Below are 15,732 nucleotides of genomic sequence, written 5' to 3'. Positions count from 1 at the left end.
GTGAAGACCAGGTCTGTCGGGGAGACGCTGTCTTCACCTGAGGGGACGGCTGCTTGCATTGTGGCCGAAACGTCGTGAAAATTATCTTATGATGTTATATTTTATTATTTTATTATTTCCATTCTACGTGACTTTACCGAAAGAACCAAGAAGATGAATCCCTGCAGTCACGAAAGCTTTAAATCGAAATTTTAAGGTGTACTTTATTATTAGTAGACACAATGCGGAATTACTTTTATGACGGTGATAACATTGGGGTTACACATTTGGTGGTTCAAATCAAGGTCACTGATAACTGCAAGCGATGCATTTCATGGTGAGCACACACGATTTGCAATGCAGAGGTTACCGGCTCGATCCAACCTCGTGGCGTGGCGGCTGAAACAATGGGAACTTTACTTGCACCCTCCGGCCTCTGTCCACCCAACGGTGAGAATGGGCACCCCGTGGGCACTGTCGTCTATTAGTACGTCGAGTGTGGCGGGGTAGAGTGTGGCGGGGTATAGCGTGGTGGGGTAGAGAGTGGTGGGGTAGAGAGTGGTGGGGTAGAGTGTGGTGGGGTAGAGTGTGGTGGGGTAGAGTGTGGTGGGGTAGAGTGTGGTGGGGTAGAGAGTGGTGGGGTAGAGTGTGGTGGGGTAGAGAGTGGTGGGGTAGAGTGTGGTGGGGTAGAGTGTGGTGGGGTAGAGTGCGGTGGGGTAGAGAGTGGTGGGGTAGAGGGGGGTGGGGTAGAGAGTGGTGGGGTAGAGTGTGGTGGGGTAGAGCGTGGTGGGGTAGAGAGTGGTGGGGTAGAGTGTGGTGGGGTAGAGTGTGGTGGGGTAGAGAGTGGTGGGGTAGAGTGTGGTGGGGTATAGCGTGGTGGGGTAGAGTGGTGGGGTAGAGTGTGGTGGGGTAGAGTGTGGTGGGGTAGAGTGTGGTGGGGTAGAGTGGGTGGGGTAGAGTGTGGTGGGGTAGAGTGTGGTGGGGTAGAGAGTGGTGGGGTAGAGTGTGGTGGGGTAGAGTGTGGTGGGGTAGAGAGTGGTGGGGTAGAGAGTGGTGGGGTAGAGTGTGGTGGGGTAGAGAGTGGTGGGGTAGAGTGTGGTGGGGTATAGCGTGGTGGGGTAGAGAGTGGTGGGGTAGAGTGTGGTGGGGTAGAGTGTGGTGGGGTAGAGTGTGGTGGGGTAGAGTGTGGTGGGGTAGAGAGTGGTGGGGTAGAGTGTGGTGGGGTAGAGAGTGGTGGGGTAGAGTGTGGTGGGGTAGAGTGTGGTGGGGTAGAGAGTGGTGGGGTAGAGAGTGGTGGGGTAGAGTGTGGTGGGGTAGAGAGTGGTGGGGTAGAGTGTGGTGGGGTAGAGAGTGGTGGGGTATAGCGTGGTGGGTATAGCGTGGTGGGGTAGAGTGTGGTGGGGTAAAGCGCGGTGGGGTAGAGTGTGGTGGGGTAGAGTGTGGTGGGGTAGAGTGTGGGTGGGTAGAGTGTGGGTGGATAGAGCTCGGTGGGGTAGAGTGTGGTGGGGTAGAGCGTGGCGGGGTATAGCGTGGCGGGGTGGAGCGTGGGTGGGTAGAGCGTGGGTGGGTAGAGCTCGGCGGGGTGGAGCGTGGCGGGGTGGAGCGTGGCGGGATGGAGCGTGGCGGGGTAGAGCGTGGCGGGGTAGAGCGTGGGCACTCTCGCCTCTTCCCAGATGTCTACCCATTGTGGCAGAGCAGGCAGAACGACCTCTTGGAGCAGCTCTTTAGTGGGAGGTCTCTCCATCAGCAGTGGTGCGAGCAAAGGAATTGCACGGGCTGCAACCCTTACTTTGTTTTGTTAGCTTACACATCCGCTAATGTGTGGGCATCCTGTGCGTACCGTGTTGTTTGTTAAGCTGGGCCACCGCCGCCGCCGCCGCGTGTTTCCTCCTTGCTGAAACCCCCCGTCACTTGGACAGCGCCCACGGCGTCACGTGCGCGAGTTTCCAGCCGAGCGGCACGCGCCCGTTATTGTTACCTTCATTGGCGCTGCTGCTGCTGCTGCTGCACGTCAACCTTTAAATAAACCTACTTGGACTGTAATAACGAAGCAAATTAGAAAATAAAGACAGATGGTTCAGCTGCCAGAGGTAATTAAATGTAACGACGTGTAATGTGTGTTTTAGAACGCTGCGCGGTTTTCTTCGTGCGGTTGTCCAAACTGAAGCAGCAAGACCTGCCCGCGTTGTCAAGAGCACTTAGGGGACAGGCGATCCTCTGCCTGTAAAGGACACCGCTATGAAATGAGTTAAAGAGCCTCGGCAACTTCCGTCTCGCCAGAGAATTGACGCGCGGTGCCCCCTGGGCCAGACGTGGGCTGCGAGTTGAACGGGGGGGTGGGGGCGGGTCGGCTATCCCACAAAAATTGAGTTTGACTCCCAGAGGGATCGTGGTTTGCGTCAGCCTCCCCCCGCCCCACCAGGTTTTGAACTCGCAACCTTCCGATCCTAGCGCGGAGCCACCTGGCTGAACGACGGGGAAGCCAGGGGCTCCACGGTGGCTAGGAGATGTTAACTACCTCACCTGGTACACAGGAGGTCGTGGGTTCAATCCCAACCCTGACGCCTGCTGCTGTATATTTGGAGTCTGCGTGTCTCTCTCTCTCTCTGTGGTGAGATGTTAACTACCTCGCCTGGTACACAGGAGGTCGTGGGTTCGATCCACACCCTGATGCCTGCTGCTGTATATTTGGAGCCTGCGTGTCTCTCTCTCTCTGTGGTGAGATGTTAACTACCTCACCTGGTACACAGGAGGTCGTGGGTTCGATCCCAACCCTGACGCCTGCTGCTGTATATTTGGAGTCTGCATGTCTCTCTCTCTCCGTGGTGAGATGTTAACTACCTCGCCTGGTACACAGGAGGTCGTGGGTTCGATCCCAACCCTGACGCCTGCTGCTGTATATTTGGAGTTTGCGTGTCTCTCTGTCATCATCATCACGGTGGCTAGGAGATGTTAACTACCTCGCCTGGTATACAGGAGGTCGTGGGTTCCATCCCAACCCTGACGCCTGCTTTATATTTGGAGTCTGCGTGTCTCTCTCTCTGTGGTGAGATGTTAACTACCTCGCCTGGTACACAGGAGGTCGTGGGTTCGATCCAAACCCTGATGCCTGCTGTATATTTGGAGTTTGCATGTCTCTCTCTCTCTCCATGTGGTCGTGTGGATTTTTACCCGGGTCCTCCAGTTTCCCCCTCAACATTTATAAACACGCGTTTAGAGTATCTGGCTGCTATACATCTACACGTGATAAACCATTTCGGTGAGCTGTCATTTGTGGCCATGTCGCTTCTGAAAAAGAGCTGTTATATATATATATATATCATTAGACCTCCTTTGCCAGTACCAAAATATAATAATAGGGGTTTTCCCCTTTTTTCTGGCAACAAAACTGAAACCTTTTTACAAGGAATCATGTGTGCATTAACCATATATTATCAGAGTGTGTTTCTTGTTTACATTTTGACCACAAGCATTGTGGTTAAGGCGGACATGATTCCTTGTAAAAAGGTTTCAATTTTGTTGCCAGAAAAAAGGGGGAAACCCCTATTATATAGTTCAGTGGGTCTAAAATAACAGGAAGTTTATAATGCTCTGAAGAACAGCAGGAGGAAGGTAGTACAGAATATTAACAATGTTTAATATGAATAGTAATCAGCCTGACTACTTATTCATGAAAACATATTGAAGTAAATACATTTCATGTTAGGTATGTAAAAGTGAAATACTGTAATGTGATGTCTTCATTAATTTATGCGTCTTAACTTTTGCACTGATGGAGTCAATTCGTCCTTGGGACTAAAGGCATCAATGTCAACATGCGCCGTGGTGCATTGCTCTGCAGCATGAACAATTTGACATGAGAGGCACACAAGTTTGTATATTTTTTACGTGTATTATATTACTCATTAATTACTGTTTACAGGACCGTTTACAGTGATTATTGTTACTGTTTACAATAATTATTGTTTACAGTACTTCATGATTTTTAATCGTAATGCTATTAAATATTCACATATATTTATATTTCCATAGATTGTGTGTTGCTTACAAATTGGAATCTGCTGTTTTGCTTTACTTATTAATAACCCAGGTCTCTCTCAGATCATAAACTTCTGGTCAAAACTTTAATGCATCCCCCGACAAGACACCAAATGTGAAAACAACCATCTGCAGGCGGTGTGATGGCCCTCACACCGTGATGTCCTATTGGCGAAAGTGGCCCCCAACTCTGAAAATGACTGAAGAACACTGTCCGAGAGGAAACCCGTGCAGAACAAGGGAGAGAACACACACACTCCACACATGAAGGAGTCAGGGATCGAACCCAGGAGAGTATTGCTGTGAGGCACAAGTGTCACTACTGTGCTGCCACACAAGCTGAGCTCCCAACACTGTCATTTACCACACTTATGAAAACAAAAAAAACATCCTTTTCACATTTAAATCCATAAATATTATCAACTGATACATGGCCAGTGTACTATGAATACGTACACATCTAAAACTGAGCCGTAATCCTGAATGCATCACAGATTCCTAGCTCCTGCATTTAATAACCCAACTGTAGCAACTCATTATTTGTAACTCATTACTCATCTGAACTGTGTGGCTTTTGGTACAATACAACCTTGAAGGATGTCAGACAGAAATGCATTATTGTATTAAGTAGTTGCTGTTCAGGTTTCCTTCGAAAAAGTTCCACTTAGCATTCCAGCTGTGATACAAATGGCAAGAGACACGTGTGGAATTTTCTGCAAATTTACCCGTTTCATCAGAATTCGTGCCTCAAAAAATTATCTTATTACTCCTAAATTGATTTACCTGATATGTGTTTTCTCCGAGTGGGGATTCAACTTTATGGGTTTTTAGTTTGTGTGTGCGCCGGCTGGCGCGACTGGGTTTTGTTATCCCAGCTTGCAGAACATTTGAAGCCGGTCGCGATCGGAGCGCTCCCCGCGTCCACGTAAACTTAGGGGGGGCGTGCGGCGGTGGTGGCGGTGGGAGAAAAATTTCGCAAAAATATTTTCACTTTAAGAATTGTGCCCGACGTGGTTTGGAACTTTGGACTGCAGTAAGTTTCCCCTGCATTCCCTGCGTACGATCTGTTTTAATACGTCGACTGTTACTACTGCAGCAAAGCGGCAGTAAACGTGTTGTGCTGTGCAGCGCTCCGATGTGCCTTTTTGTGTTGTTCGGTTGGCGGGGGGGGGGGGGGTGTTGTTCGGCACGATGTCCGACGTTTTGCCCCACGTGCCGGAAGCTTCAGGAAGGGTCCCAGAACGTGACGCGAGGTGTCATGCTGTGAGTGGAACGTTGGACTCCGTGCCCGAACAACACGCGGTTCAACCCGAACAACGCACGGGAGAGATGTCGTACCAATGTAGAAACGTGGCTGTTGAATCTTCCTGCATCCATCTGTGGCCCCACACCAAGCCGTCTCCGCTGCAAGGTGGCCAGGGGGTGGCGGCACACCAAATGGGTCGATGACCCATCTGTCGTTATCCCCTCTCAGAAATCTTAGGGTTTCCCCTGGCACTCCACGTTCCTCTCACATATAAAATAAAAACAATTCCATAACAATGCAGCTGCCCAAAACACCAATGTAGGAAAAAAAACTATTTTGAGGATTTTCTGGGTAAATAAAGGTCTGTTATTATTTCGGGTAACACGGTTTGTGTAAATCTATATCCAAGGGGTCATTGACAAGTCTGCGGACTGACATGGAAAGCACTGGGGGACCGTGAGGAATGCGATGCTTGTCTACGGAGTCCCATGCCAGTGCATCGGGACCCTTTCATGCCGCCGGCTCTTGTTCTCTGGCCCAGAAGAATTCTGTTTCGCTTCTCAAACCCCCTGCTCAGAGCCCCCATCATCACTCGCCTTCGTTATCACTCAGAACGCTGTTGCTTTCGCCACAAGTGCTGCTCTTTAAATGTGGAAACACGTGGGAGCCGCAGAGTGTGGTTATTGACTTCTTTTGTTTATTTCGTGTATCCATGTTTTAGTTAACACACAATCATCATTATTTTTTGTACCCATTCCAAATAAATGTATTCAACGCCTTAATCTGTTGCTATGAAATTTGGTCATTGTTATTCAAAAACTGCCCCTTGCTGGCAAGCACTACTCCTTATCTCAATCAATAGACTGTTTGACCCTTGTACAAAGGCCTGCGTGTGAACATAGACACGGGAGCATAGAAGCACAGTGCAACCTCGTGGGGCTATACGGCCAGCACAGAGTTCACCGGGGTGGATGCTTCTCCAGCCGTAAGACCTGGAGCCGCTTACCGGCGGGAAATGCTCGTGGTCCATCCTCGAGTCTGAGCCAGTTTTGCAACGGACTTTAAAGCAGTGCTGTTTCAAAGAGCTCACTGTGATTTCGATTTAAAGCTTTCGTGACTGCAGGGATTCATCTTCTTGGTTCTTTCGGTAAAGTCACATAGAAGGGAAATAATAAAATAATAAAAATAAAACATAATAAAATAATTCTCACGACGTTTCGGCCACAACGCAAGTAGCCGTCCTCAGGTGAAGACCTGGTCTGTTTTATTTTTATTATTTTATTATTTCCCTTCTACGTGACTTCACGGCGCATTTCGTGATGGACTGGACCTCACAAGGGTGTCCGATAACACGTGTTCTGACTTACTTGCCGAGACGAGATACCTCCGACTCTTCCACAAGTCGGAGGAGTTGGAAGTTCCCGCGGCTTACCCCGCCACGCGAAACGTGCCGATCGACTAACTGCTGTACCCAGTGGTTCTGCAAATGGTTACAGAAACCTGCCCCATTGTTTCGACTGCCCTACGTGGAGGGCAAACCTGGGACCTTTCGATTGCAAGTCCAGTATGCAAACCATTACACCATGGTAGCATTATACATAGTGTATATATATGTACTTGCCATGCATGTGTAAAATGTCACTATTCTCCAAATGCCCACATTAATTTAAGCAAACACAACCACGTCGTTCTTTGTGAGTATATTTAGTTTTCATTAAGCTATTACTTTTCAGCCAAAATTATTCTGAGACGACAGTTCAAAATTGTGACATTTATTCCGCCGACCTTTTTTTCTGTTGCGGCTGTGCAATATTTCCGAAATTATTTGTTTCCACAAAATAGGTGCACGACTGCCAAGTTGAAATATCGCTGCTACTGTAACTACTGGGAGGGAAAAATTGTGTGCCAGTGAAAATGAAGCACCGTTATAGGCCTATTGATATTTCGAGTGTGGTTGTCATTTTTGGGAATTTTTAAGTGAAATCTTTTTTTTCAGCATAGCACAGACACGGACGTGATTTTTTGAATAAGTGGTCGCAACTCCTAGATAATTAGAAGCAGATTCTCTGGTTGGTGTGATGAGATCATTTTAGCCCAGACACCCTTGTAAAACTATATAGCCATTACACTTTGATGCACCAGGAGGGGTAGTTATGGCATTGGGATGTCTTTATCCAGCAGTGGACAGACATGATGATGACATTGTACCGTCTCCTTTGTGCACACAATTGTCAATGGTCTTTGGAGACATTTATGGGATTTCCACATTCTCATAACGGGGACCAATATCTCCACATGGCAATCACCGTTGACTTCTCACAAATTATTACTTATTTTCATAGTTCCAGACGAGCGATGAGCTGAGTTTACCTTGCATGGGATTATAACTAGGACTCTATGCTGTAATAGCCGAGCCGTATGCCAGCGTCCTAACAAGAAAAATACGCAACACGTATCCTTACCAGCTGCTACTTATCGGAGATCGTTTTTTTAAAAAAGAAATTCGAGCTCCGTGACCAATACCGCCTTACCTTTACGCAATGCATGCGTGCGCGTGTGCCCATTTCTCCGGCGCTGCTGGGATATTTTGGACGGAAAACTTGTGTTTTGTCGTGCGGTGTGACATCATTTCCAGTTTGTGACCGAGGGGGTCGCGTTGATGTCTATTCGCTCCCGACAGCGGTAGACATGTGCGGGCCTGGACGATGATGTAATGTTTTTGTTTCATGAGGCTCTCCTCACTCTGGAAGTCAGAGCCTTGCACTGCGGTTCTCTCGGCCTGGAGGCGCTGCAGTTCGTGCACGCGACCAAGATCGAGAAAGTCACGAGTTGAAATCCTGTTCCTCGGTCAACTCTGCTCATCATCCTTGTGGGGTGGATGATTAAAGTGAGTATCACTTTGTTGAAAATCAACAATGCTTGTGCCTTCGGAAATGTTTGATTTCTGCAGCTGGCTCAAGAGGGCCAGCGTTGATGATGGTAACTGCCACCACAATGACGACTCAACTAAACTAAAACTATTTCTTATTTTATCAGGTAAGGTCCACTGAAATATGTAGCTCTTTTCAGAAGCGACCTGGCAACAGATGATGGCTCAATTAAGTGGCTTATCACGTGGAAATATATTGCAGCCAAAATACTCTAAACGCATGTTTCTAAATGTGGAAAGAAAAACCAGGAGGACCCGGAGAAAAATCCACGCGACCACGGGGAGAGCATGCAAACTCCAAATATACAGCAGGTGTCAGGGTCGGGGTCGAACCTACGAATTCCTGCATACCAGGCGAGGTAGTCAACATCTTGCCACCGTGGCGTCCGCTGACATATGGAGAGAGGCTGACTCAGTCTGGTAGTGAGCTCACGTTGTAGTGCAGTCCTTCGAAGAAGGGCCTGGACTCTGCCAAATTAATGTGGAATTTCCATCACTGGCTCAGGACCGTCGGTGGAACTTAACAATAACAAACGCTCGTTTGGAGCGTAAAGACACGTTGTCTTTGATTTGGCGGATTGCAGGCATAACCAACATCTTTTAAATTCCAAACGGCCATGCACACGTTCCGCTTTGACTGTGTGCACAGGTGCATCTATGATATTTGAAGTGGGAGTTGTCATCAAGGGCTGCCAGATGCTTCATTCGTACACATTTGGCCAGGCATGATACGCCAAACCTGGAAAGTTGGCACTGCACCTGACTGGCAGTTCTAAAAGGCAAACTCGTGTATTTTAAATGCCAGAATATAATATTGTCTCTCGATTCTAACGGGATGACATATCTCCGCCATGAGCGATATATCCTAAAGAAGTTAAAAACTTTTTTTAATGCTGTCCTGTAAAAGTGGTTCATCACCGAGTGTAATGCTGTGTATAGTCTGGACCACTTAAGTGCACACCACACAACGGCCAAGGAAGACTTAGTCCAAAGAATAAACAGCTGTTATGCTGTGGTTATGTACCTAAGCTGAGCATCAAGATGCTATCCAACATAAAAATTAGTCTTTGTTAATGAGGAAATATATTTATTTCATGAAATTTTGACTCCCAGGATCATTGCCATATTTTTTCTCGTGCCATTCATTCATTCAAATAATTTTTTGAGTAAAAACTCACCCCCACTAAAGTGTGAATTAAAACAAGGTAATCCTACCTATGAAATCAAGACACATATAAAAAATATCAAAATAAAGGGGATATACTCGAGGAAAAGCTAAAAGGAAAAACAAAAATAAACTTGCAAAGTTTTCGGAACTGTTCGGCAATCTGAGGGCCTGTGGAAGAGAGTTGCAGATCTTCGGCACCACACTAGAGACGGCCCCTACTACCACCACCCGGCGTAGAATGCAAATGTCGAGGTTGAGCTAGCAGGGCCTGGCCTGAGCAGTGCAAGGTGTGTATCTATCTACCAGACGTCTGGGGGGTCGGACAGGACTGCAGGTACTGAGGACCAAGGCCGTTTTGAGCTTTTTTTAAGTCATTACCAGCTAACTTAAATTGCACGCGATATCTGACTGGTAGCCAATGCATATCACAGAGGATGGGTTTTACGCGCTCGAGATGGCGAACGCGTCTCCGCATGCGGGACTGCCGCATTCTGCACCAGCCGTAGTGTCAGGACCAGTCCACGAGGCAGAACGGCACACAAAACATTCCCGCAATCCGGACGCGTTGACGCAAAGACGTGAAGCGCTGTCTCGAGATCACTCGTAAGAAGAGCCGCAGCCCTAGGAGCACTCTTCGGCGAGAGAACCTCGCTCTGGCCACAGCTGCAACGCAAGGGGGCATGGTCAAGCTACGATTGAACAATCACACCCAGGTAGTGTGCCACTGTTACAGATGAGAGGGCGTAACTCCATTAATTAATGGAGGCTCAAGCTCCCTCTAGCCCATCCTCAACCGTCAGCTCCGTCTTGTCAGGATTCAGCCTCAGCCAGTTCTGTGGCATCCACGCAGGCCATCTCTGCCAGGCAGTCTGCTAAGCAGGCGAGAGCTGCATCTGGGTCACCTGAGAAGGGGGCTTGTGTCTGGGTGTCATCGGCGTACTGATGACGCTGTAAACCGTCCCTCCGGATGATAACCTTAGACTTGCTTATGTCCCGGTCTCTATCCACAGCCTCAACACTAACCCACACACTCATCACTAACCCACACACTCAACACTAACCCACACACTCATCACTAACCCACACACTCATCACTAACCGAGTCTCAACACTAACCCACAGCCTCAACAGTATTGATACTAAACCTAAATCATGTTGGTGGATAGTTCAACCCATCATCACTCTGGGGTTCGAAAGATGAGCACCAGATTGTTCGAATTCAATATTGGTTCTCTTTTCATGAAATAGTCCCTGGCATAGGAATGTGGAATTGTCTCCAACTCATCGCCACAGGGATTGAGAGGGAGACTGATATTTATATTTAATATTGATACTTTGATTAAAAACCCACGGTTATGTATTTATTTGTAAAATATGTGTTGTTATATATTCTGAAATTGAAGGTGGTAAATATATATTTGATATGAAAATTAGAAAATAAGTTGAAGTTATTTTCTTCAATTCTATATTTATACAATTTCCCATTTGTTTCTTGTGAGCACTCGCAGGAATGAATGACGCACTCCATTAAATATATATTTTTACAGGCTTGCATGCGAATATTATGACGTTACTCATTCTAAAATTAACTGCTAATTACAATTGGAACTTAAAGAACGTGTACATATTTTTTTTAAACAAATGCAAGGTTGTGTGTTTCCTTCCTTGGGTTCTGAAGCACAATATTAATTGTTTTCACTTGAAAACAAACAAAAAGCTAATTTCTTCACCCCCCCCCCCCCCCATTGCATTGGAGTTGTTTCCCTTCACACCGCATTTCAATTGAGAAAAGGCAGTGCTTGTTGACTGTGCACAGACACACCGTTTGTAACGTGCGCGTGTGCGAGACATTACGGCGCTTGGGGTCAGTTGCACAGCGCGAGTTCTGGGTCTCACAAGTACAGCACTGGAACGTCATAGCTGGGTGTAGGTGGGTGTAGGTGGGTGTAGGTGGGTGCAGCAATAAGGTGGCCACTTCCTAACCTCACGTCATCTCTCTCGCTCTCTCCAGGGTTTTGCAGGTGCAGCGGTTAATCGCAAATTAAAAGTGCTCAATTTGAGGAAACAGGAGCTAACCCTTGAGACACTATTGCCCGCGAGGCTGGATTGAGGCATTTCACAGACCTTGGCAAGAGTTTAAAACGCTGCCCCTACGAGGAACTGCCTCGTAGTAGGCCAAGGCACGAGGTCAAGAGACCTGAGGATGTTGGGGAGACCATACTCAAGTACAAGAAGCCTGCCCTTGAAACCTAGGCCAAAGGTTTCAAAGCAATCGCGTTAAGGAGGCTCGTTGGAGAAAGTTTTGAGGCCCAAGGAGAACCAGGAGGCCTGGGCACGTGGTCAGGTGATGTGAGGTAGGCCACATGGACAAAGAGCAAGGTTTTGAGGAGCAAGTTGGTGGCTGAATGACCCGTGGAGGTCAAGAGGTTCCGGCGTGAGTGCGGTTGAGAAGCCCAGATACCAGGTCTGAGAATTAGCCGGCCTTACCTGTCTCTCTCCCGTCATGATCAGAATGAGAGAACAAGCCGGCTAAAAAAAAACATTCGATGGACTTTTGATGCAAAGTAGCATTTTGTTTTTCAGCACCTTTCCGTATCACGCAGCTGGTTGAGATGACTGCACGACAAAGCAGGAACACAAGCGGGGCACGTGTAGGGTTGACAACCTGCCTTGATTTGCTGGGAATCTTTACCGGCATTGGCATCGATTTTCCGGTGACTATTGAAAGCAATCCTAGAGATGTTAATGTTTGCATGTATTCATAATGAAGGCTGTTTTGGGTTAGATCGCGGAAATATAAATGTGTCGTTAACCCACCACCACCACCCGACACAGCCAGTTAGTAAGGTTTCTTACGTAAACAATACTTGCCAATTAGTTACTACTCCAACACACCGGTGTGTTGGAGAGTAAACCCACAACATTTATCATTGGAGTAGCACCGTGACGTTTCGCTAGTAACTCCATCCAGCATCATCGGGCGATTGTTGCCCGATGATTTAACCCAACAAAACATTATTATGGACAATATTGTTCGCGGAATCCTACGTGTATGCGTGCGTGTTGAACTTCTTTTTTACCGTACGTAGCCAACCGTGCTAATCGGAGGTGTGTGGGGGGGGGGGGAAAGGACAACAAACTAAACACGAAAAGCAGTGGGGAAAAAATTCGTCTCCCGGAATAGCTTCAGTCAGAGTTGGCAAGCCAGTCACGTGACGGCAAGAGTCTTTTGAAAAGTGCTCTCCTGGGCGGCTGTCGTAACTCTGCGAAAGGGACGAAGAGGCACCGCGGCAGCACCAACCCCCACAACACCGGCCTGCTACTCAATGGCCCAGTCTTCACTTTTGCCGGCTCTGAACATAACACATTAATCATACTTGAATAAATAAATAAAATACCTCTATATTTATAGATATAATTTGAGCCAACATTTCCTATTTTCTACGATGATTATACGTGACATTAACAATATTTACCTGTAGTAATAGCAATAAAACAATTGTTTTTAATAACTAATTATATTAGTAACATATACACGGTGCAAAGCATATTTCACTCATCATAATTACATTTAAAAGTACACGTTTTCTCCCTACCTGAATCAACAATTTAAGTAATCTTCCAAAACTCTGCTGACACCAACACACCTGGAACTCGATGAGCGGATGTTGTCTGCGTTTTAACCGTCAACAATGGCAAGGTTAAACAAAGTGCAGTTGAACCCCTCCAAACGACCACTCCTGTTAACGACATCGAAAAAACCATCTTCAAATAGTTGGGACTGCGAAGCAGTTGACTGCTTTGCTTTTCAAAAGCCACGCCGAGTGATGCTTGGATTCTACGGACACATTTGTTTTGGGGAAAACAGCTACAGTGCAGTGTAGCAATTGCTGTTATTTGTCAAACGATCTGCCTTTCAAATGTTTCACATGTTGAACAATCGGTAACATTCACCAGAGCCACATTTTATAGCCATTGGGTGATGGCTGTGTAGACACTGGCGATCTGACCTAGACCACCAACTAACTGCACATTGTAACTCGATTTTATTTTCATCTCTTGACAGCTGACTTGACTTTAAACCGAGGAACCCAACGGAGCTGGCGTGCTGCCCTGACACAGCCAGCCACCGCATTGGCCTCCTGCGCTACGAGATCACAGATCACACCGCATCCAAACATCTCCCTGTTGTGTGATCGCAGTACTATTGCAGGGAGATGAAATGTCATTCTGGAACTTCTTCAATCAGCAGAGCATCACATCGCGTCAGGGAATGCCTCTGGAGAACCACACCGCATAACCGCTGCTGGAGTCGATTCAATCGGCTTCTCATAAAGAGTGGCCCGCCACAGCTCAATCATTCAACGTGTTTCTTCTTTCATTGACAATAAATGTTCCCAATTTCCTTCTCACTGTGCTACGAATAATGCAGTCGGATCTCTCACGGAGCAGTGCAACCCTTTGTGTTTGTGAACAGCCCACAGAAGTGGATATTGCAGAGCTACCTCTAAGACCTCTTTAAGTGACCCTCATTCCACTCATTAGTGAGCAACACTTTCCCACCCACTCTGAACACGAGATCCGTCTTCACTCCTCACAGAGTGTGACGAATTTTATTGCTCCCCGGGGAATGGTTCGGCCTGAGACCACCACCGACTGGGATTTGAACTCTCAACCTGCCGACTGTGAGTCGAGCACCCGAGCCACAGTGCCACTTGGCAGGGTCAAGAGCAGCAGGTTGATTCACATGGGTGGATGCCTGGGATTAGCACCCAGCCCAGACCTTCAAACCTCACTGGCTCAGCGCTCCGACGCAGCCAAAAAGCCTTCGACCACCAACCCCCGTGGCCAGCACCGCACTTGACGCTTCTTCGGAAAAAAAGAAAGCGCCGAGGCAGGCATAATCTGTTGTCTGCACGTTACGTTTGTGTTTCTGACACCAGCCCTCCGTAATGTTCCCGATCTGTCAAAATTAAAGTCACTTGGCCCGTGACGTGCGCAGCGGTTATTGAAGCAAGATGTGAACGTGGCAGGAAGCTGCAGTCTGGAAATGGCCGAAGAGACGCTCTGTCATGGGGGCTGCGCGTGTCGGAGTCGAGCGGGGGACGCGGAGCCGCCGAGGGGCTTCGTGAGTTCGTGTGGCCATCACGCAGGGAACGGCGAGCCGCTCGCTCAACGCGGCGTTGTGCTCCGTGTCTCCCGCTGCTCCTTGCACTGCACGCGTCATTTTAGTTATTTACATTCACGGCTCATGTGGATGCGTGTCTGCACGCGTGTGGGGAGCGGTGGTGCGGCGGTTAGCGCTACGCTGCGCTAGGAACCCGCTAACCCGAGTTTGAATCCCACTCACGGCCAATACCCGGCGATGATTATCTGAAACTCGACTCGGCCTCAAATGAGAGAGACACCGCTAGACAGAGACACAGGTGGGAAACGTGGAGCATTGAGATGCGGAGTGCCTCTAATCAGTGGTGATCGGTCAAGGCTGTTGATAATGATGGTGAACCGCAAACTTAACATTTGGCAACAAATGTAGTGAAATCTATGCTCATAACTAAAGTAAAATCCTATTTTGAAATTGTGGGAATCGAAGTATGATACGCGATCGTAGTCATCGGTGAAGTCACTGATTCAACTCCCACAAATTGTGTAACTGATTCCAATGGAGTGCCGTCGTCATCAACATCAGCCATGTTCAATCTACTGCTGAATGAAGGCCTCTCCAGCCATCGCCCTGTGCCATGGGCTGCGCACGAGCTCATTGCATCGCTCTGCCTCCACTGTGGACATCCTTGCGGGAGCATTCCCTCTTTTATTTGGCCATGGGTTCCAAAAGTATGTGTGTCAATAAGTGTACCGTACATTGTGTATCATGGCTTCCAATAGTAAGTGTATCTTTAGCTTCATTGTACATTTTCTTGGTTCTTTCGGTAAAGTCACGTAGAAGGGAAGTAATAAAATAATAAAAATAAAACATAATATAATAATTCTCACGACGTTTCGGCCACAACGCAAGCAGCCGTCCTCAGGTGAAAACTAGGTCTGTCGAGGCGACAGCGTCTGAAGTTAGAATTATTGTATTATGTTTTATTTTTATTATTTTATTACTTCCCTTCTACGTGACTTTACCGAAAGAACCAAGAAGATGAATCCTTGCAGTCACGAAAGCTTTAAATCGAAAATTATTGTACATTGTGCACATGGCTTCCAACAGTAAGTGTATCTATAGCTTTATTGTACACTGTGTACATGGGTTCTAACAGCAAGTTAATCTATAGGCATACCGTACACTGTGTGCATGGGTTCCCACTTTGACCGTGGTTTTTTCGCGGCTCTGAGTCATTCTCTCTACTGGTGTGCGTTACATGTTGA

This window comes from Lethenteron reissneri, chromosome 20, assembly GCF_015708825.2.
Source record: "Lethenteron reissneri isolate LAM-NWPU_2019-01 chromosome 20, ASM1570882v1, whole genome shotgun sequence".
In the NCBI taxonomy this organism is placed as follows: domain Eukaryota; kingdom Metazoa; phylum Chordata; class Hyperoartia; order Petromyzontiformes; family Petromyzontidae; genus Lethenteron; species Lethenteron reissneri.
The sequence above is the reverse complement of the archived record's forward strand: the minus strand, read 5'-3'. Positions refer to the sequence as shown.